Raw genomic sequence first — 24,181 nt, forward strand, 5'->3', positions numbered from 1 at the left:
CACAGCATTTCTAGCTGCAAACAGCTTTAAAAGTTTATGATTATTTATTCCTGTGGTACGAGGGCAGCCATGTTCTGTTTGTCACAGTGTCACAGGCCTGAGGGCTGGAGATGCTATCAGCTTGCCTGTGTGTAAATTCAGTCCCCTATCCTCCTCCCCTCTGCCTCTGAAATCAATGGCTAGCAACCTCCTCCTGCCCAGACTGAGCTCCCATAAGGCCTTGCTACGGTGCCAAGGCACTGTGAAAAGCTGTGGGCGATGCTTGTTTAGTTTATAGGGAATTAGAGAATTAAAACAAAAACAAAACAAAACAAAAGTATTTGGCTTGAGGAATGCCCTATAAACAATATGAAAGGAACACAATTATGCAATGAGTAAAAGTTTATCTCGGATCCACTTTAAAGTTTACCTGCATAAATCCCAACTGGCCCTTTTTGTAAAAATTAGACTAAGGAATTGGAGCAATTTTGGGTACCTGGAGTCGGAGGTTTCATAAACTGAGGAAAACTGGAGATTTTTGTACCGACTCCACAGCCCTAATATGCAGTTAACACATTAAATTCAGCTTTTTAAATGATTTCACAGAGCAGAGATAATGACCTTTTCAACTTTCCTCTGCAGGAAAACCACAAACAAACAATGAGAGCCATTTGAGATAAGAGCTTCAAAAGACAGTGCTGTCCAAGAGTTTTGCTCAGATAAGCGTAAGTGTAACTGTCGGGCATAAAAATCAAAAATCAATTCCTTATTTTTATCTGGTAAACAAGTAATAAGGATGCTAACCAGGCAATCCAAAAGTTAAAATCTCTATTACTTTTCTTGTTTATATATGCTCATTCCCTAGTTTACCTGACTCAATTTGGTACACACAAAATTTGGTACACAAAAAGGAAGTTGCAGGGCATGCTGGGTTGTCATTTTTTGCTTCTGTACATTAGTTAAAGCGGAATATAACCCTGCATTTCAACTTTGCTCTAAAACATTATTTACAGCATATTATATGCAAAAAGCATTTTTTTTTACTAGACCAGCATTGGAAGGGTTAAACACAGAGGTTTTAAGTTCCGTGCAGACGTTCAGATAGTTACATTCTATTTAGTTAGATGTATCTATTGATAAACAGTTACACACTCTTTGGCTGTCCTCCAAGCTCCTTCTCAGTGAGAGAGATGAGTCACAATAAACACTTAAAAGATACATATTTGTAAACAAAAAGTATCTAACTGAAGTTCGGATGCGTCTGCAGAAATCTCTAGGGACTTTAAAGAGACTCTGTAACAACAAAAACCTCCCCTGGGGGGTACTCACCTCGGGTGGGGGAAGCCTCCGGATCCTAATGAGGCTTCCCACGCCGTCCTCTGTCCCACGGGGGTCTCGCCGCAGCCCTCCGAACAGCCGGCGACTGTGCCGACTGTCAGTTCAATATTTACCTTTGCTGGCTCCAGCGGGGGCGCTGTGGCGACTTTCGGCACGGAAATACCCGATCTCCGTCGGGTCCGCTCTATTGTGCAGGCGCCGGAAACTTGCGCCTGCGCAGTAGAGCAGACCCGACGGCGATCGGGTATTTCCGCCTACTTCGGCGCCGAGAGGCATCAGAGCGCCTGCGCAGGAGCCAGGAAGGTAAATATTGCGTCATGGCTGTACGGAGGGCTACAGCGAGACCCCCGAGGGACGCAGGACGGCGTGGGAAGCCTTATTAGGATCCTGAGGCTTCCCCCACCCGAGGCGAGTACCCCCCAGGGGCCGTTTTGTCGTTACAGTTCCTCTTTAAAGCCCGGTGTAACCCTTTCAATGCTGGTCTAGTAAAAAAAAAAAAATGCTGGTTGCATATAATATACTGTAAATAATGTTTTAGAGCAAAGTTGAAATGCAGGGTTATATTCCGCTTTAAGTCTGAGGGGAAATAAAGAAGCAAAAAAAAAAAAAAAAAAAAAAAGACAACCCAGCATGCCCTGCAACCTCCTTTGTGCGGAAACGTACCAAATAAGATTCAGGTAAACTGGGGAATGATCATTTAAAAACAAGAAAAGTAATAGATTTTAACTTTTGGATTGCCTGGCTAGCATCATATTACTTGTTTACCAGATAAAACTAAAGAATTGATTCTTGATTTTATGCCCGACAGTTACGCTTTAACTCTTCCTGTACTGGAAACAATATCTGTGCTGCTAGAGTTTTATTTCTTAGCTGTTCTACACATACAAGTCATTATATCATAAGTTTATTTTCACTTCAGATTTCCTTTAAGGGAGGATTTGGATAAGCAGTTTTCACAGCAGACTCCTCATTAATAAGCTAAGTAACAAATATATGCATAGAGGATGCCCCAGGTAGGTGAGATGGCAAGAACCAACTAGAACAGAATATTGTTGACGTTCAAACCCTATTGCCACAACTTACACAGAGTCAGTGGCCTCAGCTTGCTAATCCTGTTCAGCCTGGAGATCATTGGAGAATAGAATTAACCTTTCTAACCTTGCTTGGATTTATGAAACGGACCTTCAACCCCTATCTGGCAGTCAGGCCGTATAGTTCCTAACTCTACTACCTTTAAAAACACTGGCTGCCATCACAAACTGGGCTATGCATAACCCCAGTGAGTTTCCTATAGGATTCTACTACCAATATGACTACCAAGTCCCTGTGGCTTCATTATTTGAACACTGCCTGGCTGAGAATTTGTGCAGAAGGCCTGCAATGTTGTCACCCGGTAGCTGGGAGAGTAAACTCCCACAAAAATACTTTAGGCTCATGGGCCTCAAATTCTAAAGTAATCAAATCCAACACTGTTAAAGATACCGCAGTAAAACTCCTCTTCCAGTGGTACTACACCCGTCAAGCTGCACAAATTTTATCCATCTGTGTCTTCTGACTTCTTCCGTGGTTGTAGGTCTGAGGGTACCCTTTTGCACATTTTCTGGGACTGTCCTGAATCAGTCAAGTTTTGGAACAAATGGCAAACTATGGCCCACAAAGTATTTGGATTCCCGGTTCCCCTGTCTGCTTCGCAAGATCTTTTATATTTTCCTAATGCTGAGGTGCCTGGTAAGTGTCGGGCCGTGTACAGATATATGCTCCTTGCTGCCCAGTGGTGTATAGCCTTCCAATGGAAATCCTTTACTTTTTCTCTGGTTGCTCAGAGGCTGGACATGATTATGCTCATGGACAGAGTATAGTAGACTAATAGTTACAGGCAGCACCCAACCATCTAGATGCGGCGTGCTATTGGTCGTTGTCCCTCTGTCTCCAGGAACAGCAAGTAGAAACTCCAAGAGAAGAGACCCAGCACCGTCTTCAAGTGTATAATACGCTCTTTTATTTATTTAAAGCATCAGAAAGACTAAAAGGGCAAGTTTGTGCAACGTTTTGAGAGGCGACTCCTCTCTTTCTCAAGCTGACAAGCCCTCTGAATACATGAAACACAATCAGCCTTAAATAGTCCTTGCTCCACTAGGGAGCCAATCAGAATGGTCTGGACGCCCTGTCAACCAATTTGGTTAAGTTCCTGTTTGTAGGCCCTCCCATCTGGTGGAGGACCTGATGGGGAACTACATCTATTTTAAGTATCTGTGTGGTCATCCCCACATAAATCAATCCGCAAGGGCAACGAAGAAGATATACAACATATGCAGAGTCACATGTGTAATAACCATTGATTGAACAGCGTTTCCCTGTAGTAGGGTGTGTAAAAGTATCTCCTTTAACAATGGAATTACACATATGACACGACAAACAGGAAAAAGTCCCTTTTCTTGTAGTAGTTAAATTAGCAGTCCGAGAGCCAATATCTGCCCTCACCAAAGTGCCACCAACTGTAGGAGCCCGTCTATATGACATAAGTGGATATTCCTGAAATATGCGGATCTCCAATGCGGATTTCCGCGTGGTAATTGGATTGGAACATGTTTTTACGCATACGCATTAAATTTAACCACATGCGGATTTTCAATGCAGATTTCCGCGTGACGATTGAATGACGTTTTTTCTATTCAGAACATGCTCTACCCTCATTGGTCGGCCCTCCAGTGGCAATTTTAAAATGATTGGAGTGTATAAATAGATGTAGTTCCCCATCAGGTCCTCCACCAGATGGGATGGCCTACAAACAGGAACTTAACCCAATTGGTTGATGACAGGGTGTCCAGACCATTCTGATTGGCTCCCTAGTGGAGCAAGGACTATTTAAGGCTGATTGTGTTTCATGTATTCAGAGGGCTTGTCAGCTTAAGAAAGAGAGGAGTCGCCTCTCGAAACATCGCACAGACTTGCCCTTTTTGTCTTTCTGATGCTTTAAATAAATAAAAGAGCTTATTATACACTTGAAGACGGTGCTGGGTCTCTTCTCTTGGAGCATGGACAGAGTATATTACTATAGCATTGAAAACCTAACTAGATTTGACCTTATCTGGGACCACTGCAAAATCCTATAGACCGTTAACCTGAACCTTTATGCTTATTTTTTTCTAGATATATCGTATTCCCTGGACTCTTTTTATTTTTGTGTTCTAAGCCCCTTTTCGAATCCTAGGACCCAAGTGCCAAGCTGTTTTGTTTGTTTGTTTTTGTATGGTTCGGTTAGGTTTATTATTTTTTCTTTTCAAGTTCCTCTTTCTCTATATGGAAAGGTTGAGCTTACAGTCTTTATTATCCTAAATGTTTGAGGTAATCCCTGGAATCTCAGTAGGGCGGTTTTATTCCATTTTCCAGGTTGATTTACCTTTTGTTTCAATCATTTTTTTTTACTGTTGTGTATATGCTCTCCCTGTTATATTTGTGTATGAATATTCTTCATTTCATATTGTTTATTTAATAATTTCTCATTGCTTCAATAAAGCTTTATTACTATGGGAAAAAAAATACTTTAGGCCAGGTTCACAGTGGTCACTTGCATAATGCACGCATTATAAGTATGAACTGCAATGGAGACTGGCCATAGACTTTAACACAAAGCCTGCATACAGCAAGTTAGAATAATGCAATCCGTTACTGTGAACAGGCCCATAGAACTGAATGGGCAGTGAGTTAATATGCAGAATTATGCTGCAACGCAACTGACCACTGTGAACAGCGCCTACAAAGGGTTGAAGAAGGAAGCCTGGGAGTGATGTGGAACGCGAATGGAGAGCATCGTCTAAGGTGGACACATTGGCTATCATTCATAAAGCATTTCCGCATGCGAAAATGCATAAAACAGCTGACTTTACCGAACACTCGGCAAAGTCAGCATTCATAAAGGCTCTTTCCGCATGAAAAAATGACACTACCGAGCAGAGCGATACATTTCCGCCTTGTGCGGAGTTTTTCTAGATTAATCTAGAAAAAGTAACACAAACATCCATTCATAAAGATTAGAGCAAGCGGTATGCGGAAGGAAAATACCGCTTGCTCGACAGTAGCGATAGGCGGGCGGATGACATGTAAATGAATGGGACGGACCTCCCAAGCAGCATCAGACAGAGGAGCGCATGGAGGGAATCGGGCAGCTTTTATGTTTCCGCATGTCTTCCGCCATGCTACCGCCAGCTTCCTCCAGAAAACCTCCGCACTTGTATCGCAACAGGCAACTTCTTTATGAATGACCACCCAGAAGTCTTAAAGGGGAACTTCAGCCTAAACAAACATACTGTCATCAAGTTACATTAGTTATGTTAATTAGAATAGATAGGTAATATAATCTCTTACCCACCCTGTTTTAAAAGAACAGGCAAATGTTTATGATTCATGGGGGCTGCCATCTTTGTCATGGGGGCAGCCATCTTTTTGGTTGAAAGGAGGTGACAAGGAGCAGGAGACACAGTTCCAACTGTCCTGTGTCCTGATTACCCCTCCCAGCTGGACACGCTAGGCTTCAAATGTCAAATTCAGAATGTAAGAAAAAAAAATGCACCAAAACTGCAGAACGAGAGCAACAAAATCAGAAATCCCATCATGCTTTGCACAGCATCAGGGGAAAAAAAGCCCGGGCAGTTTTCTTCTGTGCAGCTAAAAATGAGGCTTGTATAAGAGAAACAAAGTTCTGATGCTGTGAAACTGTTAAAGAAACACCAAGCCTTTTCAGTGCTGCTGAGTCGATTTTTAGTCCGGAGGTTCACTTTAAGTACCGGTTGCGGAGAAGAATGGCGTTTTCCCGCACTACCGACTGGTCCTTTATGAATGATAGCCATTGGGTAAGTAAACCCCCTCGGCCAGCCCGATATTTAAATTTCAATTCGAAGTAGCTGCTTACTCGTAGCTACTTGGTATGATCAAACCTACTCAGTTTACCCTTCAACCACATAGATTTGGTAAGATTGTATCATTGATGGGCATTTTTAGATGCTGAGGAAAAAAGTACCACCACACACAGATACTGCTGTTAACTTCTTCAGCTGTCTTTCAGGTCATAAAACTATATTTTTAATTGAGTTGTTTCCCTGCAAACAAGTGATAATTGACACAAAAAGGTAACTTCGGCACTGTTATTCGATGGCATAAATACATTATATTCCCACAGTTGTATTTAAAGATTCTTACAGAGTTTAAATATTATCTATTATTATCACAAATTGTTCCTGACCATTTTAGCCATAAGGGCCCTTTTCCATTAGCAGTCGCTAGCGTTCGCGCTGAACGCTAGCGATTGCTGAATCGCAAAATGTAAAAAATGACCGGCGATTTCCCGACTTTTGCGGCCGCGATTTTGCTATGCTAAGCACTGCATAGCAAAATCGCGGCAATAATCGCTCCGCCGCGCGATCGCGATCAGGTCAAAAACGAATCGCGGTAGTGGAAATGACCTACCGCGATTCCTATGTTAAAAGCAAACTGTAGCGATTTGTAAAATCACTAGCGGTTTGCGGTTTTGCGATTCAGCCATCGCAAACGCCGTAGTGGAAAAGGGCCCTAAATCTACATTTTGTATACAGAATGCACCCCGGCATTATTGGCCTCCCCATAGCGATCTGCCAAGATCACTGTCCTTTGAAGCCTATTGCTCCCTACCGGAAATTCAAAGAAAGTTCTCTTATCCTGGTGCTCATCCTCACCTTTTCCATGGAGCAGAACATGCTGCTCGGCCAGGACACAAATGGCAAGCCTGTACGATTATCCTAAAACTGTCACCTGAAACAATCTCTACACGTTGTTTTGAAGGACAGATTTGTAAAAGTGTAAAGGTAACATACACACATACAATTCTGATTGGCCAATGATTGGTTTATTTTACCACTTTCATGTATTGAGTGAGGTCAAGAGATTTTGAATAATAATATGAATAGATTGTGAAGGTAAGTTCTTATAGTGCATGTAGGTAGTAAAGGTGGCCAGTGATTGGCCAATCAAAATTGAATGTGTGTACACACCCAACGGCCTCTTTTATACAGGAGTCTGAAGGGGGTGATTTTACCTCATGTCAGCTGCTACCATGCTCTGGTCAGGTGCTTGTTAGCACTCGGCTATAGAGAGGCGGCTACCGCTTGGAGTCACATGTGAGCACAGCCGCGGCCATGCTCAGACACAACATTGCTGGGTAACACAACTGCGTGTAAATCGTGGGGTTCCAAGCGTTGCCGTTGGCTGATAGCAGTTGGCTGATGGTGTAATGGTTAAGGGCTCTGCCTCTGACACAGGAGACCAGGGTTCGAATCTCGGCTCTGCCTGTTCAGTAAGCCAGCACTAATTCAGTAGGAGACCTTTGGCAAGTCTCCCTTACACTGCTACTGCCAATAGAGCGCGCCCTAGTGGCTGCTGCTCTGCTCTGGCGCTTTGAGTCCGCAAGGAGAAAAGCGCAATATAAATGTTATTTGTCTTGTCTTGTCTTGCCGTTCGGTTGCAGGAAATTGCAGATGAAAGGTGTCCATGGCCAGCAACCATGTGAAAAATGCTTTAATGTAACTCTAGTTACTGCACAACATGACGGCAATGGATTGATTTCTACGATTTTCAGCAGCCAATCAGACCTAATTTTACCGAGGTCAAGTCTGTGAAATGAATATTAGGAATAATTTATGGTTATCACTATATTTAGCACATTCCTCCATGCCTCATAAAAACAGTTTGAGTAAAACAGAATTCCAGTAGCAGCACACACAATGGAACACAGCACCTTGGCGTTTCCCAAATCTGTATTCTGAGGTAGACACTACAGGAATATAACATGAGGCCTTTGTCAAGTGGAATTATTAAAATTCTGCTCTGGCACAATGTCTGGGGCAGAGAGAGACTCAGACCTCCTGCCGATCCAAGCTTCGGGAGGGGAAGAGCCCTGAAAAGGACACACAATTTACACCCATTCTAGATTCAGCATTAACCACTTCACACATTTTCATTAAACACAGAGACTTGTGAAAACCAGGCACACGCCCATTTAATATGAGAGGGAAAAAAAAAAATTCATACAAACATGGATCGTGTCATTTACTCTTCATAATACGTTCAAAATTTGAACCATTATCTGGATTGAGCAAAGTTCGATTAACACTTACACTGTTCAGTCACAAAAACGTTTTACTAAAAGAAAAAAAATCCAACAAATAATAGAAAGTCTTCAGTGATCAAGAGATGCCAAATCGCTGCAATCACTATGACAATGAGCTGCTATTTAATGTACAAGACGTAAGAACGCAAATGAAATTGATTGTGGCATGGCAGCATTAAGGAGGGACGTCTGTCTGGGTAAAAAGAATAAAAATAATTTGGAAACAAAAAGTGTGTGTGTGTGTGTGTGTGTGTGTGTGTGTGTGTGTGTGTGTGTGTGTGTGTGTGTGTGTGTGTGTGTGTGTGTGTGTGTGTGTGTGTGTGTGTGTGTGTGTGTGTGTGTGTGTGTGTGTGTGTGTGTGTGTGTGTGTGTGTGTGTGTGTGTGTGTGTGTGTGTGTGTGTGTGTGTGTGTGTGTGTGTGTGTGTGTGTGTGTGTGTGTGTGTGTGTGTGTGTGTGTGTGTGTGTGTGTGTGTAAAAAAAAAATAATAATTAAAAAAAAACACATTCTCTCCATCTCAAATGTGTCTGGTTTAAAATAGTAACAGTTTTATATATAAAAAAAAAAAACCAATCATAAATTTACAATTGATCTGTTAAGCATGTAACAGTTTACACCTTGTATAACCCAATACACATTCTATAGTCATACACCAAACCTCGCAGGTTGTGTCAATGCGCCCAAATAATTTAAAGAAACGTCAACAAGCCCAGTTTACAATGCTATAATACAATAGCGTACTCCCCATTTTACATCGTATGAGGCAAAAATAAAATGCAGACGATTTGTGCCTCTTCGCGTGGTCCTAATTTCTGCAATTTTTTTTCACCTTTTTCAATAATCAGGTGGTGCAAGGGTTAATGAGCAGTATTAAATCACAAAGATATGGCAATGATCGACTGTAAAGGTCTGATGTAGAATTTGAATATTTTTTTTCTCCTTAAAAAAAAAAAAAAAAAATTAAATTCTACAGAGCAGAATTCATTAAATGATCATGTCGGGAATGAGAGGTATTTTTTTGTTACTTTTCTAGGAATCCATGCGTAGCTGGCTTAACAAAAGAACAAAGCCCAGATTGGGACAAACTGAGGCCAGCAAGATGGGTATATTTTATTTTTTGCAAAATACTTGTATGACAAAAAGAAAAAAAACAACACTTTAGTGGCCTTTGAGCAAAGGATGCATACGATTACTGAGACTAGGCGGGTCTAAGTCTATGAAATGCCAGTCGACAGGCAAGACTCTCGGCCTATCCTAATTGATCTACATCTCTTGACGTTGTGCCAACCCTGTTTAGCGATTACAAACCTCTGTATTAAAGCCATAAAGTGACATTATTAAATTATTGGACGTTTTTACGACCAAGCAGCACAATTCACAAGGGAGCATTTCAAAGCAGATGCAACTGGTGTATTCTATTTTAATAAGCTGTAAATATACATCAGGAAAACAATCAAACCGTGGAAAGATACATTCTTATTTTTTTCCCCTTCTTAACATAATGGATAGGTGGGAAATTCAGAAACACAGCTGAAGGCTGATACACACAACACAATTTTCACGTCAGACTGAACGTTCGATGATTTCCAGCATGTTCAATCTGCCTCCGATTGAGAAAAGGATTGACTGAGATCAGTCCTGCACAAAATTGATCTTTCTTGACCAGAAGCAGATCGAAAATTGCTGGAAATTATAGAACGATCAGTCTGATGCAAAAATTGCAAGAATGTATTCAGCTTTAGTCTACAGGTAGTCCCCGACTTACGAACGCCTGACTTACGAACGACCTGCCGATGCGAATGGCAGTGTTTCCGTGGGAACAAGCCAAAAAAAAAATTCAAATTGGACTTGTAGTTTTTGAGAAAATCGATTTTTAAAAAAAAATTCAAAGAAAAAATGGCTTTTAAACTTGTATAAGCAGGCACAAAGGGCAGAGGTGACACGGAGGGGGACACTGGAGGCACAGGGGGGCGCAGAGGAGGTACAGGGGACAAATATAGCACATTGTTCCGACTTAAGAACAGATTCAGGTTAAGAACGAACCTACAGTCCCTATCTTGTTCGTTAACCGGGGACTACCTGTACTTAAAAATAAAATAATGATTAAAGCTTTTAAGATGCTCAGATGTGACAATATTAATGCTGATGGAGAGAACGTGACCAGGTCTGAAATGTATTGTTATCGTTATGTGGTTTGGACAGGTAAGAAAACCTTTAGCTAGTTCTCCATGTTCTGGAATGCCAGCACCCTGGATATTGCCATATATGTGCCCCAAGTGAATGTACTATTAGGAGATGATGTATGTCAAATAAAAAAAAAAAAAAAAAAAAAAAAAAAAAAAAAACCAGCATGTACACAACATATACACCCCACTCATGGAATAAACTGATCAGAAGTTATTTTATAAAAGTGATGTCATGAATGCAGATATCCAGATGTTATAGGCTACATGTACTGAAAATTCCTCTGGCCTATTGCTCTTGACAGTTAGTGGCATTCCTGCCTTTTGTGAAAAACAAACCAATGAAACAGCCGGTTACAAAGACTTTCCAGTTTCCTGGATATTGACCTATGACCAGGAATACTATTCTCTCTTCACTAGTTGCACAGCTAGTGACAACTAGCTAATGTAGGAGCATATAATGGTACCATCCACACACAGTGGATATCATGGTCTACTGTATTGTTATATCTGCAGTTCTGAGTATTAATATACTATTACATGCTACATCTCCTTCCTATTTGGATAAACTCTAATCAGCGTGAACAATAAAAAAAAAAAAAAAAAAAAAAAAAAAAAAAAAAAAAAAAAGGGTTGCTTGCTATCTAGGAACACAAATACCAATTTTGTCATTTTACCAGTAGTATCATCAGGGGCATTTCAAACCATAGGCACTACAGACAGTCGCCTCAAGCGCAGAGCTGTCTAGAAAGGCGCTGTGACATTTCTGGCCAGGGAGGCAGCATCACAAGGCCAATTCTGGATCGATTTTAGAATGAAATCGGTTGGGAATTGGCCTGTGGTGTATGGGCAGGCAACAGATCTCTCTCTGATCAGATAGAGATCTGTGTCTTGGTCAATCTGCCCAGACATCCTCCTTCTGCACCTCAAGGGTGTAGGGAGAAATAGCTTTCTGTTCTCTGCACAATTGTTCTAATGACTGTATCTGCTCAACCACTGATATGTAATCATACAAAGTTTTTTAGACAGTCCCTATTCAGTGTGCAGGAAGATCTTGTATACATAAACCCTGCCCCCAGCCTCTCCACGCCCTCCCCAAGTGCTGTGTATTGTAGTAATGCTGGAGGAGTCTGCAGAGCCAGTTCTGCTCCATCAGAGGAGGACAGACTGAGTAGTAAGAGGCTAGAACTGGGAGTACACTCATCTCTCAGTTTTCTGTGTGCATTTTTTCATATGCTTTTGCAGTTGGTGGAGCAGTCATACACAAGTCTCCAAATGTCTGATGATGCAACGAAGACCAGGTATCCAAAGCTTGTACATTTTCCTTCCCCTATGGTATATTTTAAGCCACATTTGTAGCCGTCTCAGCTCAGAATCTAGAGCAAATGCAGGTGCCTCCCGAGCAGATTTAAAGATCCAGTACATCGAACTTTAAAAGATAGCTTACCTCATCTGTCAGAAGCCATTCCATTATGCACTATGTGGTCCACTAATAGGACCAGTGTGCTTTGCTATTGTATACCTGAACAACGCCTCTGTACAGCACTCATTTCTTGCAGGGTCAAGCTCCATCCTGACTGAAAAACACCAATAGAGCATGCATATGCATGTTTTGTGTAAAGCTGCATACACACTTTAAATAAGTGTCTTCTATAGATATGGTGACCCCTGGGCAAGTTTCATGAATTAGCCCTCACAGATGTGTTCTTCAGCTGCAACCAAGCACAATATCCTGTACCATTTCTAATGGCTACATTTATTCCTGAAGCCAAACTTGAATCACCCTTGCCTAGGGCCTAACCCCTCTCTTACTGGTATGTAACCCTATGAGAAGCCTGAACTAAGAAAAAAATGTACTTTAAAATGAGATAATGGTACTCCCAGCAGTTTACAAAAGGACATACCACATTCTGTGGGCTGCCATAGTCTAATGTCCAACCAAAATATAATTATGTATTTATATAGCACTGATGCCTTCTGCAGCACTTTACAAAGTACATAGTCGTGTCACTGACTGTCCTCTGAGGGGCTCACAATCTATTCTCTGCCACACACATGTCCCACATGGTTTTAGGATATCCCCCCTTCAAGTCCTATCCTAACAGGCAGTAACATATTTAGACATTACAAAATGTTTATATATAAAAATAAAAATAAAAAAAAGTATTCTGAAATTATAATCTGATCCTGCAATGTGAAGGACGTGATACCTGAAATTGTTCTGTGGGGACATGATGTTACTTGAGGTGCATAGTGACAGCATGTGCTGTATAGCATACAGAGCAGGATCATCCACAAGGCAAGCCTAGGCAGCTGCCCAATGCTGGGCATAGACGGTTGGAGAATGCGCCGGCATCGAGCCAGCGGCTCGATGCTGGCGCATCACCGCTCGTGGATCAATTCCCGCCTGTCCCCGCGGGCATTCTTTATCAGCCGCTCAATTCCCCGCTATTGTCCGCCTGCGGGGAATCTATTCGGCGGGTCATCGGACCTGTCGGATATTATCAATCGAGCCATCAGCGGCTCGATTGATAAGGACACAAACGAACCGTCTATGCCCAGCATATGGCTTGGACAAAGCCTAGGGGCCTGGTGGATGCAATCCCCCACCAAATCTAACTCAATAAACCAGCTGACCGTCAGTGGGGGGCAAAAACTGTTATTTTGCCTAGGGCCCCATTTCATAGTAATCCTGTTTGGTTTTGCTGAGGGACCATTCACATTGTGGCAAATTGCAGGCGTTTTCATAATCGATGGCTTTTAACCATGTAGTGTTTTGAAAAGTAGGGTTTTGAAAAGTGCAAGTGTATATGGTTGTGATCTTACTGCAGCGATCACCAGCTATTTGCGATTTTGTGGAAAATGCGGTGCATGCAGTGGTTTTTTTTTTTTTGTTTGTTTGGGGTTTTTTTTTGCCATTTAGAGTGATCACGATTGAAATGTTCAAAACCGTGAAGCACAATCACTAAAAAAAAAAACACAAAATTGTTCAGAAAAAAAAAGCAAAAAAAAAAAAAAAACCCTGTCGCAGAATGCTAGCGATTTTGCAATCCCCAGTATGAAAGTGCCCAGCGTTCTATAATGTGTGCAATTTTTATTATGGGGGGGGGGGGAGGGATGAGAGGGGGTGTGGGGGTGACAGGGATTTCTTGCCTGGAGTGACAAAGAGGCTAGGAACGGCCCTGAGTATCATCCATGAGTGCAATGAGATTACACCTCCTTAGAACGTGTCTGCAAAGTGTTAGAACATTATAATAAAAGACCCACCTAAACAAAGCCATTTTAATTTTGCCAAGTATGAGCTGTCACAGACTTTCTCACACAGTTATCAAATGTGAATTTTTAAGAGAGTCATTCCACTCAGATGTGACTCTAGCCGCAATTTCTGTCCTGCCCTACATAATATTGATGATCACCATCTGTCTAGACCACCCATGTCTCTGTACGTAGGCTGCCAAATAATAGTAAGTAGCAGCCTGATTTCCTGGAAAGTACAGCACACCTGGGTTATTGTGCATAAGCATGCTCAGAGATACAATGTAACAAGTACAATAAAAGTCATGCACACAGCCAGCATCTCAGGAGCGTGCACTCCCAGCCTGAATATTAATTGGCTAACGCACTGTCCCCTGCTCTCTGGCTGGCTGATGTTCTTTAGACAACTTCCTGGGGGTGATCTGCCCCTCTGCTGAGCAGGACAGTGCAGCACCCCTCTTTAGGTGTGGAGATCTCCCTCCCCTCCGTGCGATTATGGTACCTACCTGCCTCCGATCTCCCGTCCTGCAGCGTGGTACAGCTCCCCATTGACTGCTATAGCAGCAGCCCCGATCCTATTCTCCCCAGCACAGGCCTGCCGACTGAATAGTACTCCCAGCATGCTCAGCTTCAGCACCAGCTGGGGCTCTTAAAGGGGCTGTGTCTATTTTTCTGCTGTTAAAAGGGAAACGCATCCAGGTTTACAGGCGTAATTCTTTGCAGATCCTAAACTTTTCTGGATTTAGATTTTGTTTTTCCAATCTTCATCTTTGACTTTTTCTCCCAAATTTTAAAGAGACTATTATTTGTTACAGTGGTGATTAGAAGTGAATTGCACATCCCTAGGGTGACAGCAACTCAAAATGTTTGTCTACTATGGTTGTTATCAGCGATAAAAGAAAAAATGGATGTGCAAATATAACATCCAAACTAAAGTGACAATAGTATAAAAGCTGCCAATAAGTATGTACTACTAGTCGCTTAAAGGTAAAGTCACACTGACATGTTGCGGTGCGTCGGACAATATAATCTCATAGGCCTGGTGCACACCAAAAACCGCTAGCAGATCCGCAAAATGCTAGCAGATTTTGAAACGCTTTTTCTTATTTTTCTATAGCGTTTTGCGGATTGCTGCAGCGGATTTCAGTATAGTACATTTCATATATTGTTACAGAAAAGCTGTTACTGAACAGCTTCTATAACAAAAACGCCGGCAAAACCGCTCTGAACAGGCGTTTTTCAGAGCGGTTTGCGTTTTTCCTATACTTAACATTGAGGCAGAAACGCATCCGAAATCCAAAAAATGCCTCACCCCGGCATTTTTCGTTTCTGCAAAACGCCTCCCGCTCTGGTGTGCACCACCCCATTGAGATACATTGACCAAGCGGATCCGCAGCCGCAAGCGGCTGCAGAAACGCTGAAAAAGCCGCTCGGTGTGCACCAGCCCATAGCAATTATATTGTAACAAGTTGACCTAAGCCTGTTTAAAAATGGGCTCTAGGTCTCTTCATGTGCTACCGCCGCAAGTCAGTGCGCGCACCCGACGCGCGCACACTCGCCCCCACTCGTCCGCCCTGCTCCCTGGCCCGTCCTCTGGTCCCAAAGGTTCACTGTACTGCACACATGCACAGTACAAAAAAAAAACCACGGACACAGAGACAGGGAAAGAGGATGACACAGGGACAGTTAGGTTTTATTGTGACCTCCCTGATCTGCTTGTACATCTCTCTCCATTGCTTGATGTGGACGTAATGTATGCCTTTTAAACTTTTTCAATAAAAGTAATGTTTTAATGGGATGTATATGCCGACTCTGCCTTATTTTTTGTTTTATTGTACAGGATGGTACATTCACTAAGAAGAGCAGAGGAACCCATCGGAACAAAACGAGACATGCTGCGCCGTACTGGACAACATGGCTTTGCAGTGAAGCATATTTTTCAAGTACTGTATGCCGTTTCTAGCCTCTTTGTCACTCCAGGCAAGAAATCCTGCCCTCACACACACACACGCACAGAATAAAAAATAAAAATTGCACACACTATTGAACACTTAGCATATGATATAAATCAGATTCTGAGCTCTGTCATGCTGGGAATACACAATAAGATTTTTCAGCCAATTTACTGTCCGATCGATATTCTGATCGATTTGTTTATCTTTCTTATCAATTTCCATTCACTTCTATGAGAAATTGATCAGAAAAATGGTCGAAAATGAGATCAGACATGTTGGAAATTATCTATCGAACCATCTATCTTCCAAAATATCTAATGGTGTATTCCCAGCATAAGTAACATGACTATGTGATCTGTAAATTGCTGCAGAAGATGTCAGTGCTATATAAATACATAATAATAATATGGTAGGACATTAGACTATGATAATGGTAGGATTAGATTGTGAGCTCCTCTGAGGACAGTCAGTGACATGACTATGTACTCTCTACAGTGCTGCAGAAGATGTCAGTGCTATATAAATACATAATAATAATATGGTAGGGGACATTAGACTATGTCTATGTTAGGATTATACTGTGGACAGTCAGGAACATGATGACTATATTTACTCTAAGGAGCTGCAAAAGATGTCAGTGCAATAGAAATACATAATACAGTATAATCTCGTTATAATAAGCTCTGATATAGTAAACAATTGTGTATAGTAATCTACCTGTGCAGGTCCTGACCAATCTCCATTATAAGTCTATGGGAGCAACGCCTGGTATAGTAAACTCTGATGTAATAAAACTTCTGTTATAGTAAACATGTTTTTTGGCCCCCTACGTGACGCTGACTCTGCATATAGTAAACCGTAAGAGGTGCATGTGTAATATGTCAGTGTGAGACCCATGGTCTGCTGCTCTCTTCAGGCTGGTTGCAAGTGAGTTGATACCAGATTACATTTATAAGCCAAGACAAATGGCACCAATGCTAGATATACCCTACTGTACAAATACGCAGTCTGGGGAAAATGAGGAATAATGTGAACATAAACAAAAGAGTATGCAGTGTTACCACTTCCACTTTGAAATCAGCAATAAAAGTATCATCATTACAGTCCTTCCACGGGATTGTACGATCTACTGGCTATCTCTTCCGTTAGCAATGACGCTCCTGGTCCAGTGTGGAGCACTGTACAGGCTACTTTAACTTTGTTGTGAAGATCGGAGAGGGCCTACTCACTGCACAACTAAGGAGAGTGGAGAGTAGAGTGCAAATTACCACCCACGGAGGTATCAGAGAGTAGTGGTGCTCAGCAGAGCTCGAATATTCGAGTAGCTCGAATATTCGAGCTCTTTTTCAGCTATTCGAGCTCGGTATTCGAGCTCCGAATAGCTGTAGCTATTCGAATGGGCTATCCGAGTACACTCGAATAGCCCATTCACTATTCGAGCTATTCGAGCAACCCGACGCTATTCGAGCTCGGTACCGAGCTCGAATAGCGTCATAGCCCAGATTGATGTCCTTAGAGCCAATCAGAGGGCTCCCAGGCCCTCTGACGGCAGCCAATCACAGAGGGGGACCCTGGCCAGCCCCTACCCTATAAATAGCGGCCGCCATGTTCCGTTTCTCCATGCTTGCCTGAGACTTGTACAGAGAGAGAGTTGCTCCTTTGTGCTTTGGCTTAGCAAGTGCTCTATTGTGATCATTTACCTAGCGTTTTTGCTCACCTACACCTGCCATATACACCTATATTGTTGTTAGTTAGATAGACATTGTATTTTAGTTAGTAGCTTGTGTGTTACATTAGAGACAGGCAGCTGCTGCAAGCTTACAGGTTTAGGCCTCAGGGGGGCCTTGCCTCTGTGGGCAGCTGTCCTCTGTTTATTTCTCTCATCTATACCAGTATTTCTGCTGTCCTTTACTAATAGTATTGTAGTTATACTGTACTAGGAGTAGGACACTCACTGACTGTCACTGTTTATAGGCTACTAGCTAGCTCCTGCGTGTGTGCACTCACTCACTGTCTGTGTGTACACACACTCTATTTCCTTCTGATTACTGATAGATTATTGTTAGTTAGTTGTACTTACTTACTACTTACTCTTACTGTACCCGTAGGGACACTCACTGTCACTGTTCATATAGGCTACTAGCTCCTGCGTGTGCGCACTGCACTCACTGTCTGAGTGTACACACACAACACACACTCTATTTCCTTCTGATCGCTGATTGATTATCGTAATTAGTTAGTTCTACTTACTGTTACTACTTACTCTTACTGTACTAGGAGTCTAGGACACTCAGTCACTGTCCATAGGCTACTAGCTCCTGCGTGCGTGCACTCACTGTCTGAGTGTACACACACCCACACCCCATTTCCTTCTGATCGCTGATTGATTATTGTAATTAGTTAGTTCTACTTACTGTTACTACTTACTCTTACTGTACTAGGAGTCTAGGACACTCAGTCACTGTCCATAGGCTACTAGCTCCTGCGTGCGGTCACTCACTGTCTGAGTGTACACACACCACCCACACTCCATTTCCTTCTGATCGCTGATTGATTATTGTAATTAGTTAGTTCTACTTACTGTTACTACTTACTCTTACTGTACTAGGAGTCTAGGACACTCAGTCACTGTGTTCATAGGCTACTAGCTCCTGCGTGCGTGCACTCACTGTCTGAGTGTACACACACCCACACTCCATTTCCTTCTGATCGCTGATTGATTATTGTAATTAGTTAGTTCTACTTACTGTTACTACTTACTCTTACTGTACTAGGAGTCTAGGACACTCAGTCACTGTCCATAGGCTACTAGCTCCTGCGTGCGGTCACTCACTGTCTGAGTGTACACACACCACCCACACTCTATTTCCTTCTGATCGCTGATTGATTATCGTAATTAGTTAGTTGTACTTACTGTTACTACTTACTCTTACTGTACTAGGAGTCTAGGACACTCAGTCACTGTGTTCATAGGCTACTAGCTCCTGCGTGCGTGCACTCACTGTCTGAGTGTACACACACCCACACTCCATTTCCTTCTGATCGCTGATTGATTATTGTAATTAGTTAGTTCTACTTACTGTTACTACTTACTCTTACTGTACTAGGAGTCTAGGACACTCAGTCACTGTGTTCATAGGCTACTAGCTCCTGCGTGCGTGCACTCACTGTCTGAGTGTACACACACCACCCACACTCCATTTCCTTCTGATCGCTGATTGATTATTGTAATTAGTTAGTTCTACTTACTGTTACTACTTACTCTTACTGTACTAGGAGTCTAGGACACTCAGTCACTGTGTTCATAGGCTACTAGCTCCTGCGTGCGTGCACTCACTGTCTGAGTGTACACACACCACCCACACTCCATTTCCTTCTGATCGCTGATTGATTATTGTAATTAGTTAGTTCTACTTACTGTTACTACTTACTCTTACTGTACTAGGAGTCTAGGACACTCAGTCACTGTGTTCATAGGCTACTAGCTCCTGCGTGCGTGCACTCACTGTCTGAGTGTACACACACCCACACTCCATTTCCTTCTGATCGCTGATTGATTATTGTAATTAGTTAGTTCTACTTACTGTTACTACTTACTCTTACTGTACTAGGAGTCTAGGACACTCAGTCACTGTGTTCATAGGCTACTAGCTCCTGCGTGCGTGCACTCACTGTCTGAGTGTACACACACCACCCACACTCCATTTCCTTCTGATCGCTGATTGATTATTGTAATTAGTTAGTTCTACTTACTGTTACTACTTACTCTTACTGTACTAGGAGTCTAGGACACTCAGTCACTGTGTTCATAGGCTACTAGCTCCTGCGTGCGTGCACTCACTGTCTGAGTGTACACACACCCACACTCCATTTCCTTCTGATCGCTGATTGATTATTGTAATTAGTTAGTTCTACTTACTGTTACTACTTACTCTTACTGTACTAGGAGTCTAGGACACTCAGTCACTGTGTTCATAGGCTACTAGCTCCTGCGTGCGTGCACTCACTGTCTGAGTGTACACACACCCACACTCCATTTCCTTTTGATCGCTGATTGATTATTGTAATTAGTTAGTTCTACTTACTGTTACTACTTACTCTTACTGTACTAGGAGTCTAGGACACTCAGTCACTGTGTTCATAGGCTACTAGCTCCTGCGTGCGTGCACTCACTGTCTGAGTGTACACACACTAAATTTACTTGTGATTACTACTGATTATTGTAACTGCTAGTTGTACTTCCTGACTGTTACTACTTACTTACTGTACTAGGGGACACTCACTCAGTCACCTCACCAACCAACCCACTCCATTAAAGTACCCCACTTTTCACCCGCCCTTTTAAAAAACTTTTGTCTATACGCCCAAAACATCGAAGATGTCTGGAAGTGGCAGCCAGCGCGGTTTGGGCAAGGGGAAGGGCAGCAAGGGAATCAGGAGGAGAGGGAGCAGCATTGTGGTAAGCCGCGGCCGCGGGCGCGCCACCATGCACAGTTCCGCAGCAGCAGCAGCAGCGTCAGTGGCTAACATTCCTCCCATAGCCACTGGCCGTGGACGCCTTGGGCGCCGCCCAGCAGGAGCATCTGCAACTCACGCTGCAGAGACACAGCAGCAGCAGCGTGTAGCACCTGCTCCCATTTTCCTCCAGCCGGGTCGGAAACGTCCCATTGAGGAAAAGGATGCAGACACTGTGGTGCAACTCATGACGGAGGATGAGCAGCCCGCCATCAGCTCTGCATCCGAGGCCTCCACCCTCACCACCACCACCACCACCACCCCTGTTCGCAGCAGCCGCCCAGCAGGGCCTGGGGAGGAGGCCAGTTCACCATCAGTCGCCGACCTGTCACTCAGCAGTCTTTTTACCCCAGGCACCATCAGGGTATTGTCTGCTGTTGTTGGCGATTTTGAAGAGGAGATGCTGATGGGCACTTTGGGGGAGGAGGGATTGGACAGCAAGACTGTGGCGACAGTCAAGCGTCCCATCCATGCATCAGGAGAGGAGTTTGGGGGGTCATCATCCCAGCAGGACATGTTTCAGGAGGGGCATGATGATGATGACCCGGTGACAGACAGAGACTGGGTGCCACCACCTCCAGGGGATGTCGTCCTCAGCAGCTCTGAGGAGGAGGAGGAGGATGCGCTTGTGGGCCTTGCAAGGAGGCGCATCATTGCAAGCATTGGCAGCGTCCCACACCCTGCTGGTGTCTCAGGCTCAGCAGCAGCAGCAGCAGCATCAGCCAGTACCACCACCAGCCGCACCAAAGCCCCCCCCCCCAACCACCACAGGGAGACAGGCAGCAGCGCTTCCATGCCGTAGGGGGATGTTTCTGTCACCAATCTGGCGCTTTTTCACCATGCCCACTGTGTACAGCAAGTACGCCACTTGCAACCACTGTCAGCGGAAGTTGAGCAGAGGTGCAGACCCCTTAAAGTTCAGCACCAGCTCGCTCATCAACCACCTTGCGGCTAAACATTTCCACCAGCATGAGGAGTTCCAGAGGCTGAAGGCATCTGGTGCTGGCAGTGGCACCACACCCATCACTGCACAGCCTTCAGCAGCAGCAGCAGCAACAGCAGCCACCCGCCCTCCTGCTCCTCCAGCAGCACCAGCAGGAGTGCGGAAACGCACTGCTCCTCCCCCCTCTGCAACTCCTGCCGCCGACACTGAGGCCTGTTCTGGCAGCCAGTCCTCAGTGGCCTCCTCTGCTGTGTCTGCTGATTCCCGTGTCAGCAAAAGGCCACGCCAGAGCCTTTTGAGCGAGTCCTTCCAGGGGGTGGTTAGGGCTCTGCCTCCCAGCAGCCGTCGCGTGCGGCAGCTGAACGGCTTGCTGGCACGGGCCATGTGCTCCCAACTCCTGCCGTACACGCTCGTGCAGGAGGGGAGCGACATTCGTGCGCTGCTTGCTTGCGCAGCCCCAGACTGGCAGCTCCCCAGCAGACACTTTTTCTCCCGCAAGGCCATTCCTGCACTGCACCGCTTTGTGATGGCCAATGTGGAGCGAGGGCTGGAGCACGCGGTTGGTGAAAGGGTCCACGTCACCATGGACTCCTGGAGCAGCCGCTTCGGGACAGGCCGCTACCTGTCCTTCACTGTCCACTGGGTCAGCTTGGTGGAAGGGGGTGAGGATGGGAGAGCAGCAGCGGGCACAGCAGCAGCAGCAACACAGTGGGTGGTGCCACCCCGCAGGCTCAGGGGAACTGCAGCAGGTTCCTCCGATCCTCTGCCATCCTCCGGCACACCTGGCCAAACCCCCCGCCTCAGCAGCAGCGTGAAGGCCCGCCACTGCCAAGCGCTGCTGCACTTGGTCAGCCTTGGGAAGACCAAGCTGACGGCAACCCATGTGTTGGCCAAACTCCAGGAGCAGGAGAGGATTTGGCTGACCCCCAGAGGCCTCAGAGTCGGAGAGGTGGTGGCCGACAATGGGGCCAATCTGGTTGCCGCAATAGACAGGGGAAACCTGACCCACATCCCCTGTCTTGCCCACGTGCTGAACCTGGTGGTGCAGAAGTTCCTGCGCACCTACCAGGGGATGGGCGAACTGCTGGAAACGGCAAGGAATGTTGTGCGTCACTTCCGGCGCTCGGCTGCAGCCTGTGCGAGCCTGGAAGACGTGCAAAAGGAGCTGGATCTGCCACGCCATCGGCTGATCCTTGACGTTCCGACTCGCTGGAACTCCACCCTGGCGATGTTGGAGCGTCTGGTTGAACAGAGGCGCGCTGTCAAACAGTACCTTGCCCTGGCCACTGTTTCCGCAGCTCTGAGAAGGGACAAGACCAGCAACTTCCCGTCCATCGTCCCCGATGATGACTGGAGGCACATGCAGCAGGTGTGCTTAGTGCTGGCTCCCTTCCTGCAGGCCACAAACATGGTGAGCAGGGACCATGCTATGGTCTGCGAGTGGGTGCCCCTGGTTTCTCTGCTGAACAGGGCCCTCGATGCTTTGCTGGAACAGGGAGCGGCAGCCTTGGACCAGCAGGAGCGGCAACCAGCTGCGCAGTCCACCTCTGAGGGGGAGGAGGAGGAGGACTTGGTGGAGGTCCCTGACCTGGCTGCTGATGAGGGGGATCAGCACAGCGCAGCTGAGTTGGTGCGGGGGTGGAGAGAGGATGAGGCGGCAGAGGAGGAGGATGAGGACAGCACTGACGTCGATGTGCCAGCAGACGTGGCCCGCCTCTTTCCAATGGCAGCGCACATGCTGACGTGCCTGCGCAGGGACCCCAGGGTGATCCAGATGAAGCAGAGGGAGGACATCTGGATCAGCATGATGTTGGACCCACGCCTCTAGGGGAAGTTGAGCCAGTTCCTGCCGCCTGCAGGAGGAGACCCAGCGCAACAAATAAGGAGCTTGCAGCAGGCCCTTGTTGAGCGCTTGGAGGAAGCCTTCCCCCAGCCTTCCACCCCCACTGTCCAGCAGCCAGCACAGAGGCAGCAGCAGGTGCCTGCATCCAGCAGCAGCAAGCGCCCCACAGACCTGCTGTCTCTCAGCCACGAGCTCTACAGGACTGTAGAGGCTCCGGCAGCAGTGACTAGAGAGGAGATGCATGCAGCAGCATCCTCCTCCGGTCACAGCCAGCGCCTGACCCGCATGGTGGCTGACTACATGGGGTCGTACAGCGGGCTTGACAGCGATGCCCCTGTTGATCCCATGGAGTATTGGGTCAAGCGCATGGAGATCTGGAGCGAGCTGGCGCAGTACGCCCTGGAAGTGCTGTCCTGCCCCCCTTCCAGCGTGCTGTCCGAGCGCTGCTTCAGTGCAGCTGGTGGCGTGGTCACCGAGAAACGCTCACGTCTGTCTCACAAGTCTGTGGACAGACTGACGTTTCTCAAGATGAACCAGGCGTGGGTGGAAGGCGAGTTCCTGGCCCCTGTTGTCGGCGAGAGGGGGACATGAACTGGCTGCCGGAACCATCGTTAATGTGCCTTACCTCCCTTTACCACCTCCTGGCTCCTGCTCACTAAGCCAGCCTGGTTCACTTTGACTATTACGTCGCCTGCAGCCACACATTTTACACCTACAGTGGGCTGCTGTGTACTGCCCTTCTGCTGTCTGTCTGTGTTTCCCACTGCCAGCGTACACAGAATTACCTTCTTCTGCTGCCACTCTGCCACCAGCTATTACGTCAAACAATAGCTATATTGGTTGCAAAACCAAAAACCAAACAAACCATTAAAAAAAAAAAAAAAAGGTTTAATTTTTCTGAGGTGCCCGGGTTGAAAACTGTGTTGTCCCAGTTGTGTATTGGACACAATGTGGGCTGCACGACCGCTGTCTGGGACCTCCTGTTGTGTTTATTTACAGCCCTGGTATCACCGCTAGGTACCAGGGCTATTAT

At 45.2% G+C, this 24,181-nt stretch overlaps 1 protein-coding gene across 1 annotated transcript in view; it reads right to left on the bottom strand.

The window, feature by feature from the left end:
- PRDM2 (PR/SET domain 2) overlaps positions 1–14,494 on the bottom strand; it is a 233,677-nt gene extending 219,183 nt beyond the window's left edge. Inside the window, exon 1 of the mRNA XM_068240457.1 lies at positions 14,399–14,494. The gene's annotated coding sequence lies outside the window, so the exon portion shown is untranslated. The remainder of the gene's footprint in view (positions 1–14,398) is intronic.
- Positions 14,495–24,181: the final 9,687 nt, after the last annotated feature.

Source organism: Hyperolius riggenbachi, chromosome 6 (genome assembly GCF_040937935.1).
Source record: "Hyperolius riggenbachi isolate aHypRig1 chromosome 6, aHypRig1.pri, whole genome shotgun sequence".
Lineage (NCBI taxonomy): Eukaryota > Metazoa > Chordata > Amphibia > Anura > Hyperoliidae > Hyperolius > Hyperolius riggenbachi.